At 40.0% G+C, this 19,325-nt stretch overlaps 1 protein-coding gene across 2 annotated transcripts in view; it reads right to left on the bottom strand.

Moving 5' to 3' along the window:
• TIFAB (TIFA inhibitor) overlaps window positions 1–19,325 on the bottom strand; it is a 99,844-nt gene that overhangs the window by 54,911 nt on the left and 25,608 nt on the right. Inside the window, exon 2 of one of the 2 annotated variants that reach the window (XM_043986555.1) lies at window positions 593–768. The exons of the other annotated variant lie outside the window; for it this stretch is intronic. The gene's annotated coding sequence lies outside the window, so the exon portion shown is untranslated. The remainder of the gene's footprint in view (window positions 1–592; window positions 769–19,325) is intronic. 2 annotated transcript variants of the gene reach the window in all.

The raw sequence follows: 19,325 nt of genomic DNA, 5'->3' as shown, positions 1-19,325 counted from the left end.
ATTCAGATTGGCAAATGTTCGGGAATTCGCAGTTTTGGAGTGCTGGTTGAGGGCACTGATTGGTTGATTGACTTCCCTGGTTCATTTAGCTATTTGTGTCTAAGGCAGAACATGAAGCTAGGTTTTACTCACTCTGCGGTGGCTGACTATCCATTCTCCATGCAACCTCTCCAACTGGACATCTATGTTTATCTATCCAAAGCTCTATCTGAAAGACATGTGTATCTCTTTTCGAGTCCTCCTTTTGATTAGAAAAGAAGTCATTTTAAAACAGAAGAAAATTATGTAGGTATAGACAAAAATATAAAAACTGCAGAAAGAGAAGAGTATCACATGGGAGGGAAAGATTCTTTTAGGTATTATTACTGTAGAAAATAGTTTATCTTCCCTCTATCTCAGAAAAGGGCTCAACACACAAAGAAAACATATACACAGGCTTCTGTGGAATTGTTCATCCCTGGTCACGATAATAAATTTGGGTTAGTATGTAATGGTGGAATGATTAATCATTCTACAGCTTTTGATAAGGCAAACTAGAGAGGTAGTAACCCTGCTCCTTCCTCCACTTGCTCCTGTGTATCTGAGATCATACCAGCAGGTGGCGCTCTGTCCTTGCTTAGGGAGCTCCACTTGCAAAATTGGGGTGGAGGGTGATGCAGCTGGTCCAATTAAAGTAACCTCTCCTGTGAGATGTTTGGGCTCCCTGAAGGTGTCCACAGGGTCCAGACTGGGTTTGCTGCATCTCTCAGTTCCAGGTTTGAGGGAACCCTGTTGGTGTAGAGAAAGTTTCAACCAGGACTCCTGCAATTTACAGAAATGAGGGTAATATTCTGCCTTGGGAGAGAGGCGGACTTTGAAAACCTACCCTCAGGGTTTCCCTGAAGTAGGTAATTCTGAGAGACAGTGTGGGGCTGACCTTAAAGTCAGGAAGGACTGGGTTCGAGTCCTATTTCTGAAACATGCCTAGCCAGCACTCTATGCCTGTGTTAAGTTTCTAAACATGTAGAAATTTCTATACTACACTGGTGAAATTACAAGACCAGGGGCAGCTAGGTGACAGTGGATAAAGCACCAGCCCTGGATTCAGGAGGACCTGAGTTCACGTCCAGCCTCAGACACTTGACACTTACTAGCTGTGTGACCCTGGGCAAGTCACTTAACCCTCATTGCCCCGCAAAAATATAAAAAGGAAAAGAAAAGAAATTACAAGTCCAGACAAGTAAATTAAATCTTTATAGCTAGAAAGGAACTTCTAGATCATGGGGCCCAATACCCTTCTTTTTATAAGTCATTACACAAAATCTCATATCTGGAAGAAACCTCAGAGATAAGATAGACCAATCCATACCTGAACAAGCCCAACAAATGGTCACCAGCCCTGGCTTCAGACTCTCAGAGAAGAAAAACCCAATGTGCCAGCTCATGGTGCTTTAAATAGTTCTAATTATAAAGTTCTTCTTTACCCCAAGGCCAAATTGGCCTCATTGCAACTTCTACCCCTTGTTCATAGTTCTTCACTCTGGGGCCAAGCAGAATAAGTCTAATCTCTCTCCCAAGAGCCAGCCTTTCAAATATTTGAAGATAACTTCCCTGTTCCCTGTAAGTTTTCTCTAAGTTAATATCCTTAATTCTTTCAACCAGGTCTTATATGGATCATATGTCATGACCTTTGGCCATTCGGCTCACCCTCTTAGGAAAGTGCTCTGGTCTGTCAATGTTCTTCCTCAAATGGGTTGCCCGGAATTCAAAAGAATACACTGATATGGTCAGAGCATCTCCTTGTTTCTAGACACCAGTGTAGTCAAACATCACTTTGGCTTTTTTCATTGCCATATCACATTTTATTGAGCTTGCAATCCACTGGAACACCCAGATCATTTTCAGATGAATGACTATCTGACTATATCTCTCTCCCTCCCAATCTTGTACTAGTGAAGTTGATTTTTTAAAACCCAATTCTAAGAGCTTACATTTATCACTATCACATTTCATCTTAGTAGATTCAGCAAAGACCTTTATGGATCCTCCTTCTTGACCAATGGATTTTCTCCTTCCCAGCTTTGTGTTATTTGGAAGCCTGAATACCACAGCACTATTGCTTTCATCCAAGTCATTGGTAGGAATGTTAAGCAGCACATGATATTAAACTTAGGGCCGTCCACTGGGAACTTGACCCAAACTTGTTATTAAACCTATAATGTCTACTTTTTGGCTCTGGCCATTCAGCCTCCTTTTTTTTTCTTTGTGAGGCAATTGGGGTTAAGTGACTTGCCCAGAGTCACACAGCTAGTAAATGTTAAGTGTCTGAGGCTGGATTTGAACTCAGGTCCTCCTGAATCCAGGGCCAGTGCTCTATCCACTTGTGCCACCTAGCTGCCCCATTCAGCTTCTTTTGAATACATCTAATTCTGCCCATCTTCTTCCTTCTAGTCCACAAAAATCACACCAGAGTCTTTGTCAAATGCTTTGTGAAAATTTAAGTAAACCATAACTCCGGAATTCCCCTGAGTAATTTGTCTGAAAAGAAATTGAAGTTACTCAAGCATAATCTGTTCTTGAGGGGTGGCTGGGTGGTGCAGTGGATTGAGCACCAGGCCTGAAGTCAGGAAGACTCATTTTCCTGAATTCACACTTACTAGCTGTGTTATCCTGGGCAAGTCACTCAACCCTGTTTGCCTCAGTTTCCTTATCTGTAAAACGAGTTGAAGAAGGAAATGGAAAACCCAAAAAATCCAAACGGGTTCATGAAGATTTAGACATGACTAAACAACACTACATTTTTTAGACTTTCACTAACCATCCCTTTAATATGATGCTATAAATTTGCAAACTCTGTTCTATCCCCTGTTTGGAAAATTGGGACAAGTTTCGTCCTTCACCAACATGGTACAGTTGCCTCAATGCCATTTTCAGCAGTTGGCTTTTTCAGGGCCCCCTAGCTGCTGCTACTTCCTTCCCCTCCAAGGCCACTCTATTTCATATGTACATATTATCTCCCCCCCAAAGATTGTAAGCCACTAGAGGGCAGGGGTTACTTGTAATTTTTCTTTAGATCCTCAACACTTAGCACAAGGTCTGGAAAATAGTAAGTGCTTAATTTATTGATTGATTGATGCTTGGATTTATGTGACCTTAGGCAAGTCACTTAAATTTCCCCCCTCTCCCCCACCAGTTACCAGTAGTCATTTTGTTCTGTCCTTTCCAATTAAAAGGTCCTCCTCTTTGGAAGAGAAAACAGTAGACTAAAAGTTACATGGCTTTGCCTTCTCAGCTACAGTCCACAATAATAGGTAATCGTCATCACGAGACATAGTAGCCTCTCTCCCTAACTCCACAGGTCACCTTTGTCCTCCCCTCCGGAGCCTTTACCAAGAGAAATTAAGAAGCTTCTCGGGGAGGGAGGGGGGGCAGCTAGGTGGTGCAGTGGATAAAGCACAGGCCCTGGATTCAGGAGTACCTGGGTTAAAATCCGACCTCAGACACTTAACACTTACTAGCTGTGTGACCCTGGGCAAGTCACTTAACCCCCATTGCCCCACAAAAAAACCCAACTCCCCCCCCAAAAAAAAAAAAACAAAAAAAGAAGCTTCTCCAGGAGGGTCATGTTTCTTCTCTCTGGGCACTTCTCATATCCTACCATCCAGAGAGCTGTGTGCTCTGATATGGACACACAGCAATAAGTGCTAGAATTACTCTAGATGCCTCGAAGCCTGTGCCTAACCTCTCGTGCTCAGCCTCATTGCTTCATAGTAGAATAGGACAAGGGAGCTAGATGAAATTTGGGGAAAATTGTATTAAGGTTGCCCTACCAAGACATTTAAGAACTTCAGAGTAATGCCATAGACTGGGTCCGTAATGGGACAGTATGACATAGGAGATAGAGTGCCGGTTTGGGATTCTGACTCAGAAAAACTTGGGTTTAAGTCACTATCTCAGCTACTCTTTAGCTGAGTGATGATGGGAAAACTGCTTCAATTCTCATAGCCTTAGTTTCCTCAGCCATAAAATGGGACTAATAGGACTTGTTGCATCCACCACCTTGGGGTGTCATGACACCTAAATGACCGCCTACATAAAGTGTTCGACAATTTATCTAAAGTGTTTCACAAGCTCAAAGCACTATACCTATGGCAATTATCATCAACAAAGTTGGAAGGAACCATGGAATGTAGAGTATTTGAACTTGACGGGATTTGAGAGGTCATCTTGTCCTCATGGGACTGATTGAAAGCAGCATTTTTCACATCTTAGAGCACTAAATATTATCATTTTGAATAATATAATTATTATGATGTTTTCTTTCCCTGCTTTGTCCCCAGGAAGTAGTACTACATGATTTCAACTCAGAAGAGTCTCATGAAGACGAAGAGCTGTTGTGAAGTTGTGGATTAAGGCTTTTAGGCAAGAAGATCCAGGTTAGAATCTTACTTCCACTGCTAGCTGTGAGACCATGATCAAGACAAATTCTTTGTTCCTCTGTTTCCTCATCTGGTTTTTTTTGTTGTTGTTGTTGTTGGGCAATGAGGATTAAGTGACTTGTCCAGGGTCACATAGCTAGTAAGTGTCAAGTGTCTGAGGCCGGACCTGAACTCAGGTCCTCCTGAATCCAGGGTCAGTGCTTTATCTACTGTGCCCTTCTCATCTGTTAAATAATCCCTTCCATGCCAACTCACAGGGTTGGTGTGGTGAGGCTTGAATCATATAATGTAAGTTAAAAGTGTTCTGCAAATCTTAAAGCTCTGTGTAAATGACAGTTATTATTATCAGTTGTAGCAGTAGCAAAATAAATCCCCAAAGTACACTCTGAAGGGTAGCATAGAGATATGGACTTTTTACTGGGGTGGGGAATTATGGAGGGATCAAAAAAGAACTTAGGTCCCTAACTGTAGGAGAAATACTTTGTAAAGTGTCCTGTTATGTAACTGAGAGCTCATATCATAATTCTTATTACAAATTCTATTGAAAAGCAGCATCAAATATCTGGCAGATAGAATGCCCCCACCCAATCAATTAACAAATAGCTATTAAATGCCAACTATATTCCAGGGACTGGGCTAGGCACTGGCATGATATACAGAAAGTAAACCCTAGGTAATTTGAGAGAGGGTAGAAATGGAAGGAAAAATTTTTCATCAAGATGAAAAACCCAGTTATCACTGTCTTCCAAGGAACATCCTGGCCAATCTCAGGGGAGTTTATCAACCAGAAGATGATGTATTTTTTTCTTTTTGGCCAAACAAATTAATGAGATTATTTTCTGAGGAGTGAGTGAGTGTGTGTGTGGGAGGGATGGATGGAAGGAAGGAGAGAGAGAGAAATGGAAAGAGACAGACAGGGACAGAGAGAGAGATGGACAAAGAAAGAGACACACACAGAGAGATTTTGTGCCAGTGGAAGAACCCACTCCAAAGAAATCACAGACCTTTAGAAATACTGGTGTTATTTTCAGGACTCCCCTCATCTGCTGCCTCCCTTAATCACTGCCCAGCTATCTAGGCCAGAATAATTCCTATGATCATAGATTAGGCACTGGAAGGGACCCTAGAAGCAAGAATCAGGATTTGAACACAGATCCTTTGACCACAAAGCCAGTGTCTTTTCCACTGTACTGTGCTTCCTCTCACACTAATCCAAAGTCTCCCAAGACTAGACCAGTTTGCTGTTATAGTCCCTTTCACCAATATGTGTGCCCCAGTACTTATATGACACAGCCTCCAGAATACCAGGTGGGATTGGGTAAGATTAGATATAAAAGAAGTTGCTCCAAGGAAGAGTGGTGTGTGTGTGTGTGTGTGTGTGTGTGTGTGTGTGTTGGGGGTTGGGACTAGGCTGTTTTTCTTTAAGCTAAATCTTCACCTTGCAAGGGTGAAGGATGACAGATGTGCAACATGACTTTTCTACTAGAATACTCTTGATGTCAGGAGAAATCGAGGTAGGCCTTCTCTGTGTATATGGGCCCCCTTTATGAGAGGACATGGAGTCATACCGGATGGGCAGGCAGAGCTGGGTTACAATCTACATCCCTGTGGGGAACACCCAAATGGATGAAAGCACCGATCCATTTGAGTAGTGAGAAACCATTCCATCTTGTGCCTCCAGCCTGTGCTCCCTCTGTTCCTTGGGTTATGCTGAGGTTGTGGACTGTGGGCTGGTTTCTAGTTGTAAAAGAGCCTTTCTCAGGAGTCCAATTTGGCCAGATGATGATCTTCATCAGCCCCCTCCTGAATTCCCTTCTCTGGCCCATTTCACAACGCTGTCTCTAGCATAACTATCCCAATGGGGCTTCTGCTCCAATCTGTCTCTTTCCTTGTCCTCTCATCCTTCCATCTTCCTTTCCTTCCTTTCATCCAATAGTTAACTCCTCTACACGGAGATGCTGCGTCTCTTTTGACTTCTTTTCTTCATATATAACCTGATTAAAGGACTTCCATTATTTCAGCTTATATTCTGGGCTCCGGTCTGCGCTCCATTACACACCCTCTATAGTGGATTTTCATGAAATTTAAATGACAAAGGCTGAACGCTGATGTCATCTCTCCCCTTTAAAACTATACCCTTGAAATTCTTTCCCATTGGAAAAGACTGGCCTATCCCAGCTTGAGCTACTTCTCTGCCTGTGTACGAGGGATGTTTGTTAAGAAGCAAAGGAGGCCAAGTGAGGTATGCCTTACTTGTGTATCTTGGCCTAAATTTACACCTATGGTCCCCGCACAGAGGGGAAATTTGCTCAGAAGGCATGGGTTAGGTCAAGACTTGCTAACACAGGCTGTCCCAGTCTCCTGGGTAACCTCAACTATCTCTGTTCCTCCAATCCCCAGCAGGGAAGTCCTATTAATGCTGCAGAGTAAACAAAAGGAAAAAACGTTGCCCCCTGCCCCTGCCCCTGCCCCAGCCCTGGATGCCTGCCTGCCTCACACAGCCCTGCCTTTGCCTTGTATTGCTAGGAATTTGGGGCAAGTGGCTTCCCTTATCTACAATTCAGTCTCATATACTACAAGTACGTTGCTTGGCACGGAGTTGAGGGCTTAAATGCTTGCTGACAGACTATCTATAAGGTGGGGATAATTAGGCCAGCACTGCCTACTCTGAGGGAGCTGTCAGGATCAAATGAAATACTGCGCGTAACAGCAATATTATTTTAAGAAAGACTTGGAGGGAATAAGTCAATTTAACTATTATAAATACCCAAATTAACTGATAAAGGATGTATGAAGAAAGACACTATCTCCATCTGGAGAAAGAACTGATAAATAGAATATTTTTACATATACAGGGTGGACCAAAAGTCACAATGTTTTAATAACTTTTGGGAGATTATTTAAAAAAAAACAAATATGGTAATGTTTTACATAATTGCACACATATAACCCATTTCTGATTGCTTACCACCTCGGGGAGGGGGGGAAGGGAGTGAGGGAAGGAGGGATGAAATTTGGAACTTAAAACTATAAATAAAAATGTTTATTATAAAAAATTATATTTTCTTTATTTTTCACCATTTATGAGATTTTATTTTTCACACATAATGTAAATTCATTTCCTATATATGCTGTATATGATGCTATGGTATTGTAAATTAAAAACAAAATATAAAGGAGTTATTAAATATTGAAACTCTGTGATTTTTCGCCCACCCTGTATATATTTATTTGTGCCTAAGGATAGCCATTTCTAGGGCTAGAACAGAAAAAAATATATATACAAAATAATAACAAATTTACATGAAACTTTATTATATATTTTAAAAGAATAGTAAGTCGTGCATGGTGGATTTGTGGTTTCATGTGCAATCATCTTTTTTGTTGTACAAGTGCTTGTTTTGTTCCATGAATTAAGGATAAAATAAATTTGAAAAAAGAAAAAGAAATGCTGAGTGTAAGGCACTTTATAAACATTATGTAAACGGGTATTTTGAAATTACAAAACACAAAGTACACCTTTTCATCTGTTGCGTGAAGGGGCTGGACTAGAAGATATTTAAAGCTCCAAAGCTTCCAGTTCTAACTCCCATGATCGACACCAATTCACTCTGTAAATTTGGACAATTCCCTTCTCTCCAGGCATCTATTTTCCCATCTGTAAAATGGCCAATGGACCACATGATCTCTAAGACCTTTGCTAGCACTAAAACCTAGAGTGTGTGACCTTGGACAGATCATTTTCCTTCTCTGAGGAAAACGGGGAAACTGAACTAGATTATGTCGCATTCCCCACCCAGATCCAAATCTCATGATTAGCACTAACTCCCTGTGAGAGCTTAGACAAACCCCTTTCCCTTCTTGGCTTCAGGTAAACCCTCTGGAAAATAAAGGAGCGGAACTAAATGGTGTCCAAAGGCCTTTCCAGCTCTCTCTCATGTTCTGAGTTCTATGTATGATTCTATTATTCACCTTTTTAGGTCTAGTGTTTGAATGGAGCCAACTCTTTGGTAAAGCAAATGTTCTGTCTCCGGAAGCACCGGTGCAATGATTCTTAGCTAGGTATGAATCCTCTATAATAACCAACATTAGATAGAGATTTCAAGGTGTACATACCTATACATTATTTCATTTGAGCCTTACAACGACCTTTTGAGTAGGTGCTAATATTGTCTCTATTTTACATACACTATACACTGAGGCTGAGGGGCTAAATGTGTTGTCCAGGCCACACAGCTATTCTGTGTCTAAATCAGGATTTGAACCCAGGCCTTCTGACTTCAGGTCTAGAATTCTAGGCAATATGCCTAACTGCCTTTAAATAATAACAATTGCCATTTAAATTGTGTTTTAAAATACTTTGTAGACATTATTTCATTTTAATTTTCCAACGTCCCTGTGAGATAGGTACTAGAGGTATCATTTTATAGATAAAGAAACTAAAACTGAGAGATTGAATGACTCTATGATCACATAGCTTGGAAAGGTAGGATGTAGAATTTAAACCTTGGCATCTAACTCCAAATCTCATAATCTATCTATCCTACCACATGGCCTCTAAGGGGCGTGTGGGGGGGAAGCTAACATGAAAATTGAATTCCCACCCAGTCTTGATTGTATGCACAGGATAGATAGATATATGGATAGACATATGGATGAATGGATGGATGGATACATAGACACATAGATACATAAATAGATATACCAATATGTGAATTATCCCAATTTAATATAAGTTCTTTGAGGGCAGGAACTATTTGGTTTTTGCCATTGTATATCTCCACTAAATTGCAGACAACACTACCTCAGGACTGTGGATCCATAGTCCAAGTTGGCTTCTTCAGCTGGGGCTGAGGTCAGGATCAAGGTGATAAAGGCAGAAGACAAATAGGGAGTTTTTGTCACCAAGCTGGGTCATACAGTCAAGGGCATGAAGACCAAGTCCTTGGAGGAGAGGTATCTTTTCTCCCTTCCTATTAAGGAGTCTGAGATCATAGACTTCTTCCTAAGGTTCTCATGGAAAATGAGGTTTTGAATATCATTTCTATTCAGAAACAGATTAAAAGCTGGTAAGCATATGAGGTTAAGGGCTTTTGTGACCATTGGCAACAATCACAATGTTAGTCTGGATGGCAAGTGTTGCAAGGAAGTGGCTACAGCTATTCACAGTACTATAACCCCAGCCAAGCTGACCATCATTCCTGTGAGCTGTGGCTCCAGGGGAAGACTGCCAAACCCCAAAGAATGCCTTACAAGGTCACTGGGAATTGTGCATCAATCATGGCATACCTGATCTCTGCCCTTAGAGGTACTTGGCACTACCTTAGCTGCTAGCCTAAGAAGCTACTGATGGTGGATAGAACTGATGACTGATATACTTCTTCCAGGGGATAGACTGATACTCTGAGCAACCTTCCTAAAAACTACCTTTGCTGCCACCTCCAAACTTTATAGTCACCTAGAGCTTGACTTAAAGAAGGATATTGTGTTCACTAAAGCTCTCTATCAGGAATGCACCAAGAATCTTTTTTTCTTTTTAGAAATTATTTTTAATTCTTCTAACATTCAGTTGGAAAATTTTTGAGTTCCAAATTCTCTTTCCCTCCAGCCCCTCTCCCTTGCATTGAGAATGCAGGCAAAATGACACCAATTATACATGATTCACCAATTATCTTTTTTTTAATCATAAAAATATTTTAATTATTTTCTAGTTACATTTAGAGATAGTTTTCAACATTTGTTTTTATAAGATTTCTAGTTCCAAACTTTTCTCCTTCCCTCCCTTCCTTCCCTCCCCCCTCCCCAAGACAGCAAGTGATCTGACATAGGTTACATATGTACAATCACATTAAACATATTTCTGCATTAGTCATGTTGGATTCACCAATTATCTTGTAAAGACTCATAATTGAATGTCTGTCCAAAGAACTCAGGAAGCTGCTGTGCCTAGCACATAAATATTTTTGCATGAATAAAAAATGAATTATGACTGATCAAAAAAAAAGATTGGAAAGAATTGGACCTCTTACTGGGTAGCATAGAAGGAACAATTAGGGAGAGATTGGAGATCAGAGAGAGAGATAGTGGGGAGATAGTTGGGGCAATCTGTTCAGGAAGAGTGAAAGGAGGTTCATATCAGTGGTACATTTAGAAGGATTGGCCTTGTCAGGGAGAAGGGACACCTCTTCAGAGATCAAAGGAGGAAATAGAAAATCGCATCAGAGAGATGTGAGATAAGAAGGGGAGAAAAGGGAACACAACAAATAACCTCAGTTTTTTTGTGTGTGAAGTATGAGACAAAGCCCTAAGCTGAAAAGGTGGGGGCAGGGGGTAGCATGGGTGTTTGAGGAGAAATTAGAAAGTTTCCAATAGCCAGTGTAGTGAGATAAAGAATTGATTAAGTAGTGTCAGAAAGATTGCCTTGCTTCATTGAGGGCCCCATTGAGATTAGATAGCAGATGATGATTTCAACCCATTCCATTCAGTATCACATGACTAAGAGTGAATAAGAAATATGGCAGACTAATTTAGAATTGGGGTTTGGCAAAGAGTGATTAGCAATAAACTGAGGGATTTTAGAGTAGAGGCTCAAGTAGAACTGAACTGGTTTCACCAAGGGTTCAAGATTGGGAAGGGAGGCAAGTATAGCCAGAGCAGAGGTGATGGTTTGGGAAAGTACTGAGAAATAGAGGGATTGGAAGTTATGGTAAGGACAAAGAATAGGTTTAAGAGGAGATGGCAGAGGAAGAAATGGAAAAACAAAATGATTGTATAAAAGAATTCCAGGGTTCTTGTACAAGAAAGTGGAACACTTGTGAATGAAAGCAAAGTCAAGGGTATGATCATCTATCTACTCTTAGTAGAGCAGAAGGGAATGTAAAAGACCGAGGAACTGGGAAATTAGGATATTTGAGGGAGAATCACCATGTATGTTGAAATCCCCTAGTATGAAGCCAGGAATAGAAAATATGATCAGGAACTGAACTCATGAAAATATGGTCCTTGGAATCATCAATGTTTACTTTGAAGACCTCAGGTTAGGTTGAGCCCACTACCTCCTAAGGCTCCTCTTTCCACATTGGGAACCTTCTAATTGTTGGGAAGTTTTTCCTCATGTGTAACAAGCCTAAATTGGTCTCTTTTACTAATTCCTTTTAGTCCTTCCTTTTGAGGTCAAGCAGAACAAATCTAATCTCTGTAACAAGACAGTCCTTTAACACAGCTATGTTGTCCCCTAAAGTATTCTCTTTTCTAGGTTAAACGTGTGAAATGCCTTTAACCGATTCTGACCATTCTAGTCTCCTTCCTCTGGATGTCTTCCATTATATCAGTGTTTGTGCCCCAAAGTGAACATAAATAGCCTATTTTTGGTCTGACCAATGCAAGATAGTGAAATTATATCGTTACTAATATATGTAATCTAATGTTGCATTTTATTTTTGCCTGCTATATTATATCATTGCCTCATGCTGAACTTGTGGTCCAATAAAATGCCCAGATCTTTTTCAGGCAATCTGTTGTCCGTCCTGTTCTGGTGAAGTTTTTTAAAAATTCAAGCATAAGACTTTGATTTATCAATTTATCACCTTCTTAGTTTTCACTCAGTTCTCCAGCTTTGAGGATCCTTTGGCACCCTGAGTATCTTTTGTGGTTAGCCATGCCTCTTTGTTTTGTACAATGTGCAAATGTGAGAACCATGTCTATTCTGCCTTCAAATAGGCAACATCAATGACAGTAGAACCCTATCATTTGCATTCTGATATCCCAGTCCCTGAGGCAGCTAAGTGGCACAGTGGCTAGAGCTCTGGGTTTGGAATCAGGAAGACTCATCTTCCTGAGTTCAAATCTGTCCTCAGACACTTGTTAGCTGTATCACCTTGGGCAAGCCACTTACCCCTTGTTTGCCCTGCTTTCCTCATCTGTAAAATGAGCTGGAGATGGAAATGGCTAACCATTCCAGTATCTTTGCCAAAACAAACCCCAAATGGGGTCAGGAAGAATTGAAAATGACTGACCAAGAACTAAATACTAGTCCTTGTTGTGCTTCATGAGAGAATAGAAATGACACTAAAAAAAAGGTAGACTTTATTCAAATACACATAAAAGCAGGTCTTTGCTCGAAGTGATGAAATTTTTAGACTGGCGAAGGACTGCTTTTCAAGATAACTTGAAAGAGGGGGAGGATACCACATACTTATAAAAAATAAAACATTATATATACTTTTTTTTACCGAAAAAGGGCAAACAAGAAAATGTCAGTAACTACTTTTGACATCAAATGTCCATTTTGTGTCTTCAGTGATATGTCAATTTCTATTTTTTTTCATCTTTACAGCATCTTTATGAAAGTAACTTATGGACACATCCATGGCATCCTGGATGCAGATTTGAGAAGGGAATAAACAGGCTTTCACAAGTCTTATGTTATAGCATACATCTTCACAATCACCCAATGGATGGAAAGGTATGGTGATTACAAGATGTCACTGTGACTATTGAATGTAATGCAGTGTTGTTTAATATGCATTATTTAATTTCACATAAGAGTGAGAGGCTACGTATAAAGGGACTCTCACCTATCAAAGGTCCATCTATGTTAAAAAGGCAATCACTTGTGTGAATGAACCATTCATAAAACTGGGAATAATGATGCACATATAGTCTCACTTACCAAGTCTGATTGTAAACTGTATTTGGGGCTGAGAGGACTCCTCAGATGGTGATCAAGCCAATGTCAGTGCCTCACTATCTTCAGTATCAAATTTCCCAGTTCTCATCTTGCTTAGGTTTTTATTTCTGTGACTTGTGTTCTCCAAATTTGTGTTTCTCAAGAATGATGATACACACCTTCTCTCTCCTGTGGGACTTTTCCACGCCCTGTCCCAGCTCATGCTAAAGAATGGTGCCTCCTGTCTCTTTAAAGAGGCAATACTTCTCAAATCTTGTCCTGTGTCACTGTCATTAAGTCAAGACAGTAAAGATTTGGGGGGCATTGGTTGGGGTCCTTTGCTTGGTCGGTCTCCTTGCTTTAAGTTTTGCCTCATTCCAATCTATCCTTTACTCAGTTGCCAAAATAGACTTCCTAAAACATAAGTCTGTGACAGGATCATGTCCCTTCCTCTCCCTACCAATCCAAACTCAAATTCTAATGGCTTCCTATTACCTCCAAGATAAAAATCCTCTGTTTGACTTTTAAGGTGACTAGGTGGCACAATGGATAGAGCGTAGGGCCTGGAGTCACGAAGATCAGAGTTCAAATCTAGCCTCAAACACTTATTAGCTATATGACCTTGGACAAATCACTTAACCTGCTTGCCTCAATTTCCTCATCCATAAAATAGAGATAATAATAGCACCCACTTCCCAGGCTCATTGTGAGGATCAAATGAGATATTTGTAAAGTGTTTAGCACAGTGCCTGGCAAATGGGAGTCACTATGTAAATGCTTATTCTCTATTTTTCTCTTAAGGTCTTTTACAACCTGGCCCCTTTCTACCTTTACAATCTTCCTTATACTTTACCCTCTTGAATGTCTCCATGATTCAATGACAGTAGTTTTCTTGCTGTTATTAACACACAACATCTACCAGCTCTGTGTCTTCATTGACTGTCCTCCATGCCTGAAAAGCTCTCCCTTCTCATCTCTACCTCCTGCTTTGTCTGGCTCCCTTCAACATAAGTACAAACAGAAGATAATAGGAGAGAGGAAAATATGCAGTTAATAATTATAACTGTAAATATAAATGAGATTAATTCACCCATAAAATGGAAGCAGAAGCCAATAATGTTGTTTAGAAGGAGCACACTCAAAACACAAAGACACCCAGAGTTAAAATAAGGGGCTGGATCAAAATCTATTATGCTTCAATTGAGATAAAAAAAAAAGACAGGGGTAACAAAAACGATTGCAGACAAAGCAAAAGCAAAAATAGATCTGATTAAAAGAGACAATCAGGGAAATTATATTTTGCTAAAAGGTACCATAGACAATGAAATAATATCAAAACTAAACATATATACATATATATGTATATACCAAATTGCAGAGCATCTAAATTCTTAAAGAAACAAAGAAAACAAATGCAGCCAAAATTGGAAGAAAAGCAGGTAAGTGGAAGGAAATTTTTATAGCAAGTTTCTCTGATAGAGGCCTTGTTTCTCAAATACATAGGTAACTGGGTCAAATTTGTAAAAATAAGAGCCATTCTCTAATTGACAAGTGGTTAAAGGACATGAACAGGCAGTTTTCAGAAGACATTTAAGCTATAAAGTCACATGAAGATGCTCTAAAGAACTACTAATTAAGGAAATGCAAATTAAAAACAACTCTGAGGTACCAGCTCACACCTATAATATTGGCTATTGTCACACAAAAGAAAAATGACAAAGGCTGGAGGGATGGGGGAAAATAGGAAGATTAATATACTGTTGGTGGAGTTGTGAACTAATCCAACCATTCTAGAAAACAATTTGGAACCATGACCAAAGGGCTATAAAACACTTTGACCCAGCAATATCACTACTAGAGATTTTTTAAAAAGGAAAAAGATCAATTTTTACAAAGATTATTTAAAGCAGATGTTTTTGTGGTGGCAAAGATTTAAAAATCAAGGGGATACCTATCAATTGAGAAATAGCTGAAGAAGTTATGGTATATGATTGTACTAGAGTACTATTGAGTTAGAAGAAATGAAGACCAGGATGTTTTCAGAAAAAATCTGTGAATGCTTATATGAACTGATACAGAATGAAGTGGCCAGAACCAGAAAAACATTACACATAGTAACAGCAATATTGTAATACTGACCAACCGTGAAAGACTTAGCTACTCTGATCAATACAATGGTCCAAGACAATTCCAAAGAATTCATTATGAAAAATGCTATCTCCCTTCAGAGAGAGAGGAACTGATGAACTCTGAAAGCAAATTAAAGTACAATTTTTTCACTTAATTTTTCTTGCCTTTTTTTCAATATGATTAATATGGATGTATGTTTTGCATGACTTGTATAATTGATATTATATTGCTTGCCTCCTCAATGAGTTGAGAAGAGGCTGTAGAGAATTTGGAATTTTAAAATATTTTAATGTTAAATATCAATAATATTTTTTTTTAAAAAAGGCTAAGCTCAAATCTCAATTGCTGCAAAAGGTCTTTCCTTAACCATTCCACTGCTAGTGCTTTCTTTCCTTCTCAGATTACCTTCTATTTGTGTACTGTAGATATCTATTGTGTACAAATTTTTTAATGTTGTCTCCCTTATTTAAACCCAAGCTCCTTGAGAGCAAGGAACATGTTTTTGTCTTCATTTGTATGCCAGCACAATATCTGGCACACAGTAAGCCCTTAATAAATATTTGTTGAATAAATAACTGACTCCAGAAAACCACTGATGAATCCATCATGTTTCCCATTTGTTGTCAAAGAGATGTTGGTTTAGAGGTACAGAATGAAACATGCATTTTCAGCCTTGGCCAATATGTGAATTTGTTTTGTGTAATTATGCTAACTTGTTGCAAGGGAGGACTTTTATTTTTCATTTATGGGAAAAGGGATGGAAGTTATAGTGTGTAAAATAAATTAATAATTTAATTTAATCTAATCTAAAATTATAACTGTGCTTATATGAAAAATTATAGCTTTAGAAAAATTATAATTTGGCCATAAATCCTGCAATTGTCACTATTCAAATGTAAGAATATTTTAGCTAACTAGGGCCTAATCTGACTGGGGGGGGGGGCTAATCTTACTGGAGGACTAATCTGGGGATTTTTGACTGGCTGGCTATCTGACTGCTATTAATTTCTTATGGGCCTTTTATAAAATTTCCCCCACTCCTCCACTCCCAAAATTGATAAGCAAACAATTAAGAAGCCTCTTAATTAAATAATCAAAACAGAATTTATTTATAAAAATAAATGTAAGAGATAAGGGTTAAGAAATGCAAATTATACAACCTGTCTGCTTTTAATACAATAAGGGCCTTTGCTGCCTCTTGCCTTAGGGTATGCTCCAGCTTTCTCCAACTTTCACTCTTTTTCTCCTTCACTCCAGCTTCCCTGCACTTTCACTTCTCAGCTGCTTTCTTCTAACTCTAAGCCCCTTTCACTTTGTCGACCCCCCCTTACCGTCTAACTTTCCTCTCTGTACTGCCATGCTGAACCCCTGCGTCTCTCTCTCTCAAAACTGCCGTTCCTCCTTTACTGTTGTCATCATCATCATCATCATCATCATCTTCTTCTTCTTCTTCTTCTTCGTGAGGCAATTGGGGTTAAATGACTTGCCCAGGATCACACAGCTAGTGTTAAGTGTCTAAGGCCACATTTGAACTCAGGTCCTTCTGAATCCAGGGCCGGTGCTCTATCCACTGAACCACCTAGCTGCCCCCCTTACTGTCTTCTTAATCTTCCAGCCTCTCCCAACCTCCGTATGTCTGCCTCCTTCACTGTCTCGCTAGCTCTGTATATATGTTCCTTCTCTCCCCTCAAACCTCGGGCTCTCTGCGCCCCCTACACACGCCAAGCTAATCCGCCGGCTGCGCTAGGGCTGTGCCCAGTGGGGCTGGAGGGGCTGTGCCCCCTGCTGTGAGCCTGGGACCTTCCGAGGGCTATGCTAGGGCCTGGCAGGATAAGCCTGGGATCTCGGGGGCAGCTCCCCTCAGGGCATAGGGAGCTGGGGCTTCTCCCCCCCCCCCAGCCATCTGACCTGGCATCCTGAAAAGCCCACGGGGCTTTTTTGGCTCAGCTGAAGTGGAGGGGGAGGGGCACCAGCCCCTCACACAGAAAAAACTCTGAGGGCCTAAGGCCCTTTAATCTCAGCCCAAAGGCAGGGTCCCCATATCAAAACAAATTTCCACAAGCGATATGTAAAAAGGGAAGAAATTCCTTTCTAAATTCCAAATTCCAAATATCATTGAATCATTTAAAAATTAAACAGAAGAAAGCAAAATGAAATTCTTCAGGGGATAGAGGTAAGGAGGAGAGTGTTGGAACTACCAGGTTAAATTGGAATTTTTTTTTAAAAAAAACCTTACATTGCAAAGGCTTACAATTTCATGAACAATTCTCTTTTTTTGTTTTTGTTTTTAATATTGAAATGTTTGTGTTTATTAATGTTTAAGTTCATAATAACAATAAATGGCTAAACATGTTTTTGAAATGTTTGTTACACCTGATAAATTTATGTAGGAGTTTGTAGTTCATAAAGCATTTTCCCCACAACATCTCTGAAGTCTAGTGTTAATATTATCATTCCTAGTTACAGAGAGGGAAATGAAGGCTCAGAGCTACAAACTGATTTGTGTTCAATCACATAGTTAATGGTGGAGCTGAGACTCATAGTAGGATGGATCCTAAAGTGGATACCAAGGTGTCCTTTCTAAGGTGTCATAGATGAATGTGGAATGTTAATGACCACACCTGTTATCATCTGCTTATTTGGAGCAGAAGGCTGGTGAGTAAGAAGGAACAGTATCTGTATGTTTACAACAAGAACTGGAAGTATGATATGCCAGCCATGGAACTCTAGGTTGTAACTACCGATGTGGAAGAGATGGTGTCGTGGGAACAGTATCTGCCTAATTGTAGGAGCCCAGTCTTAGACAAACAGGAGAAGTAAGGGAAAAAATTTGACAATAATCAGAGTTGATTTGCCCAAGGTCATGTAGTCCCGTGCTGTGTGTGTATGTGTGTGTGTGTAGCAATGGATAAAGTGCTAGTCTGGGGGTCAGAAGACCTGAGTTCAAGTCTGAACTCTTCCATTAAGTGTGATGTTCTAGGCAATTTTAAAGCTTCCTCAACAAGTAGTTACCCAACCTTTGCTTGAAGGGCTCCAGGGAGGAGGAAGCACCCTGAGGTAGCCCATTCCACTTTAGGGTAGCCCTAATTGTCAGGAAGGTTTTTTCTTCTTTTTTCTTCTCTGACCACATCCCAATTGGTCTCTTTGAAACGTCCACTTCATTCTCCCTTCCAAAGCTAAACAGAACAAAATCCTTTTCTAGACCACAGCATTGTCACTCCTATTTCTTCTCCAGGCAGGCTAAACATCTTTACTTTCTTCAACCCATCTTTGTACAATATGAACTTAAAGGTCTTCATCATTCTGATTACTTTCCTCTGAAAGTGCTTGTCATTGTCTTTCCTAAACTGAGCTGGCCAGAAGGGAGAACAGTACTCCAGATGAGATCCGACCTGAAAGGTGCACATTGTTGTCCCTCGCTTCCTAGTTCCTAGATGCTATACCTCCCTATAATGCAGTCTAAAATAGTGGCTATAAACACTGTTGACTTATATAGAGTTTATAGCCCACTGAACCTCTCCCCACCCCTAGATCTTTACAGATAAAATGAAGCCTAGGTCAGTCAATCAATCAACAACATTTTAAAAGCACCTACTATGTGCTTAGGCACTGTGCTAAGCAATGGGGATTCAAAAGGAGACAAAAGGCAGTTCCTGCCCTCAAAGACCTTCCCCACTTTGCCCTTGTGAAGGTAACTTTTTAGAACCCAAATGCAAGAGATTTACTTTACCTTGATTAAATCACATCAAATCTTAATTATGCCAGCATTCTAGATTTAACCTCAGAGCTGGAAAGGACTTGAAAGACTTGCCCAATGCCCTCATTTTACAGATGGCAAAATTCAGAGAGAGTTTGGTAAGGAGAGGTCCAGACAAAGGATCACAATAAATTTTTGGAGAGAAAGATCACTAGCTGCCTGCCTGGCCTGCAGGGGAAAAAAAGGAAAGACCATCTAGCCCAGGACTTCTTAAACTTTTTCAGCTCAAAACCCCCTTTCTGCCCAAAAAATCTTTACATGACCCCAGGTATATAGGGATATAAAACAGCTATACATAATCTTTTACTGTTGCCAAACCCACAAGGGGTCAAGACCCACAATTTAAGAAGCT

This window comes from Dromiciops gliroides, chromosome 2 (genome assembly GCF_019393635.1).
Source record: "Dromiciops gliroides isolate mDroGli1 chromosome 2, mDroGli1.pri, whole genome shotgun sequence".
Lineage (NCBI taxonomy): Eukaryota > Metazoa > Chordata > Mammalia > Microbiotheria > Microbiotheriidae > Dromiciops > Dromiciops gliroides.
The sequence above is the reverse complement of the archived record's forward strand: the minus strand, read 5'-3'. Positions and strand labels throughout refer to the sequence as shown.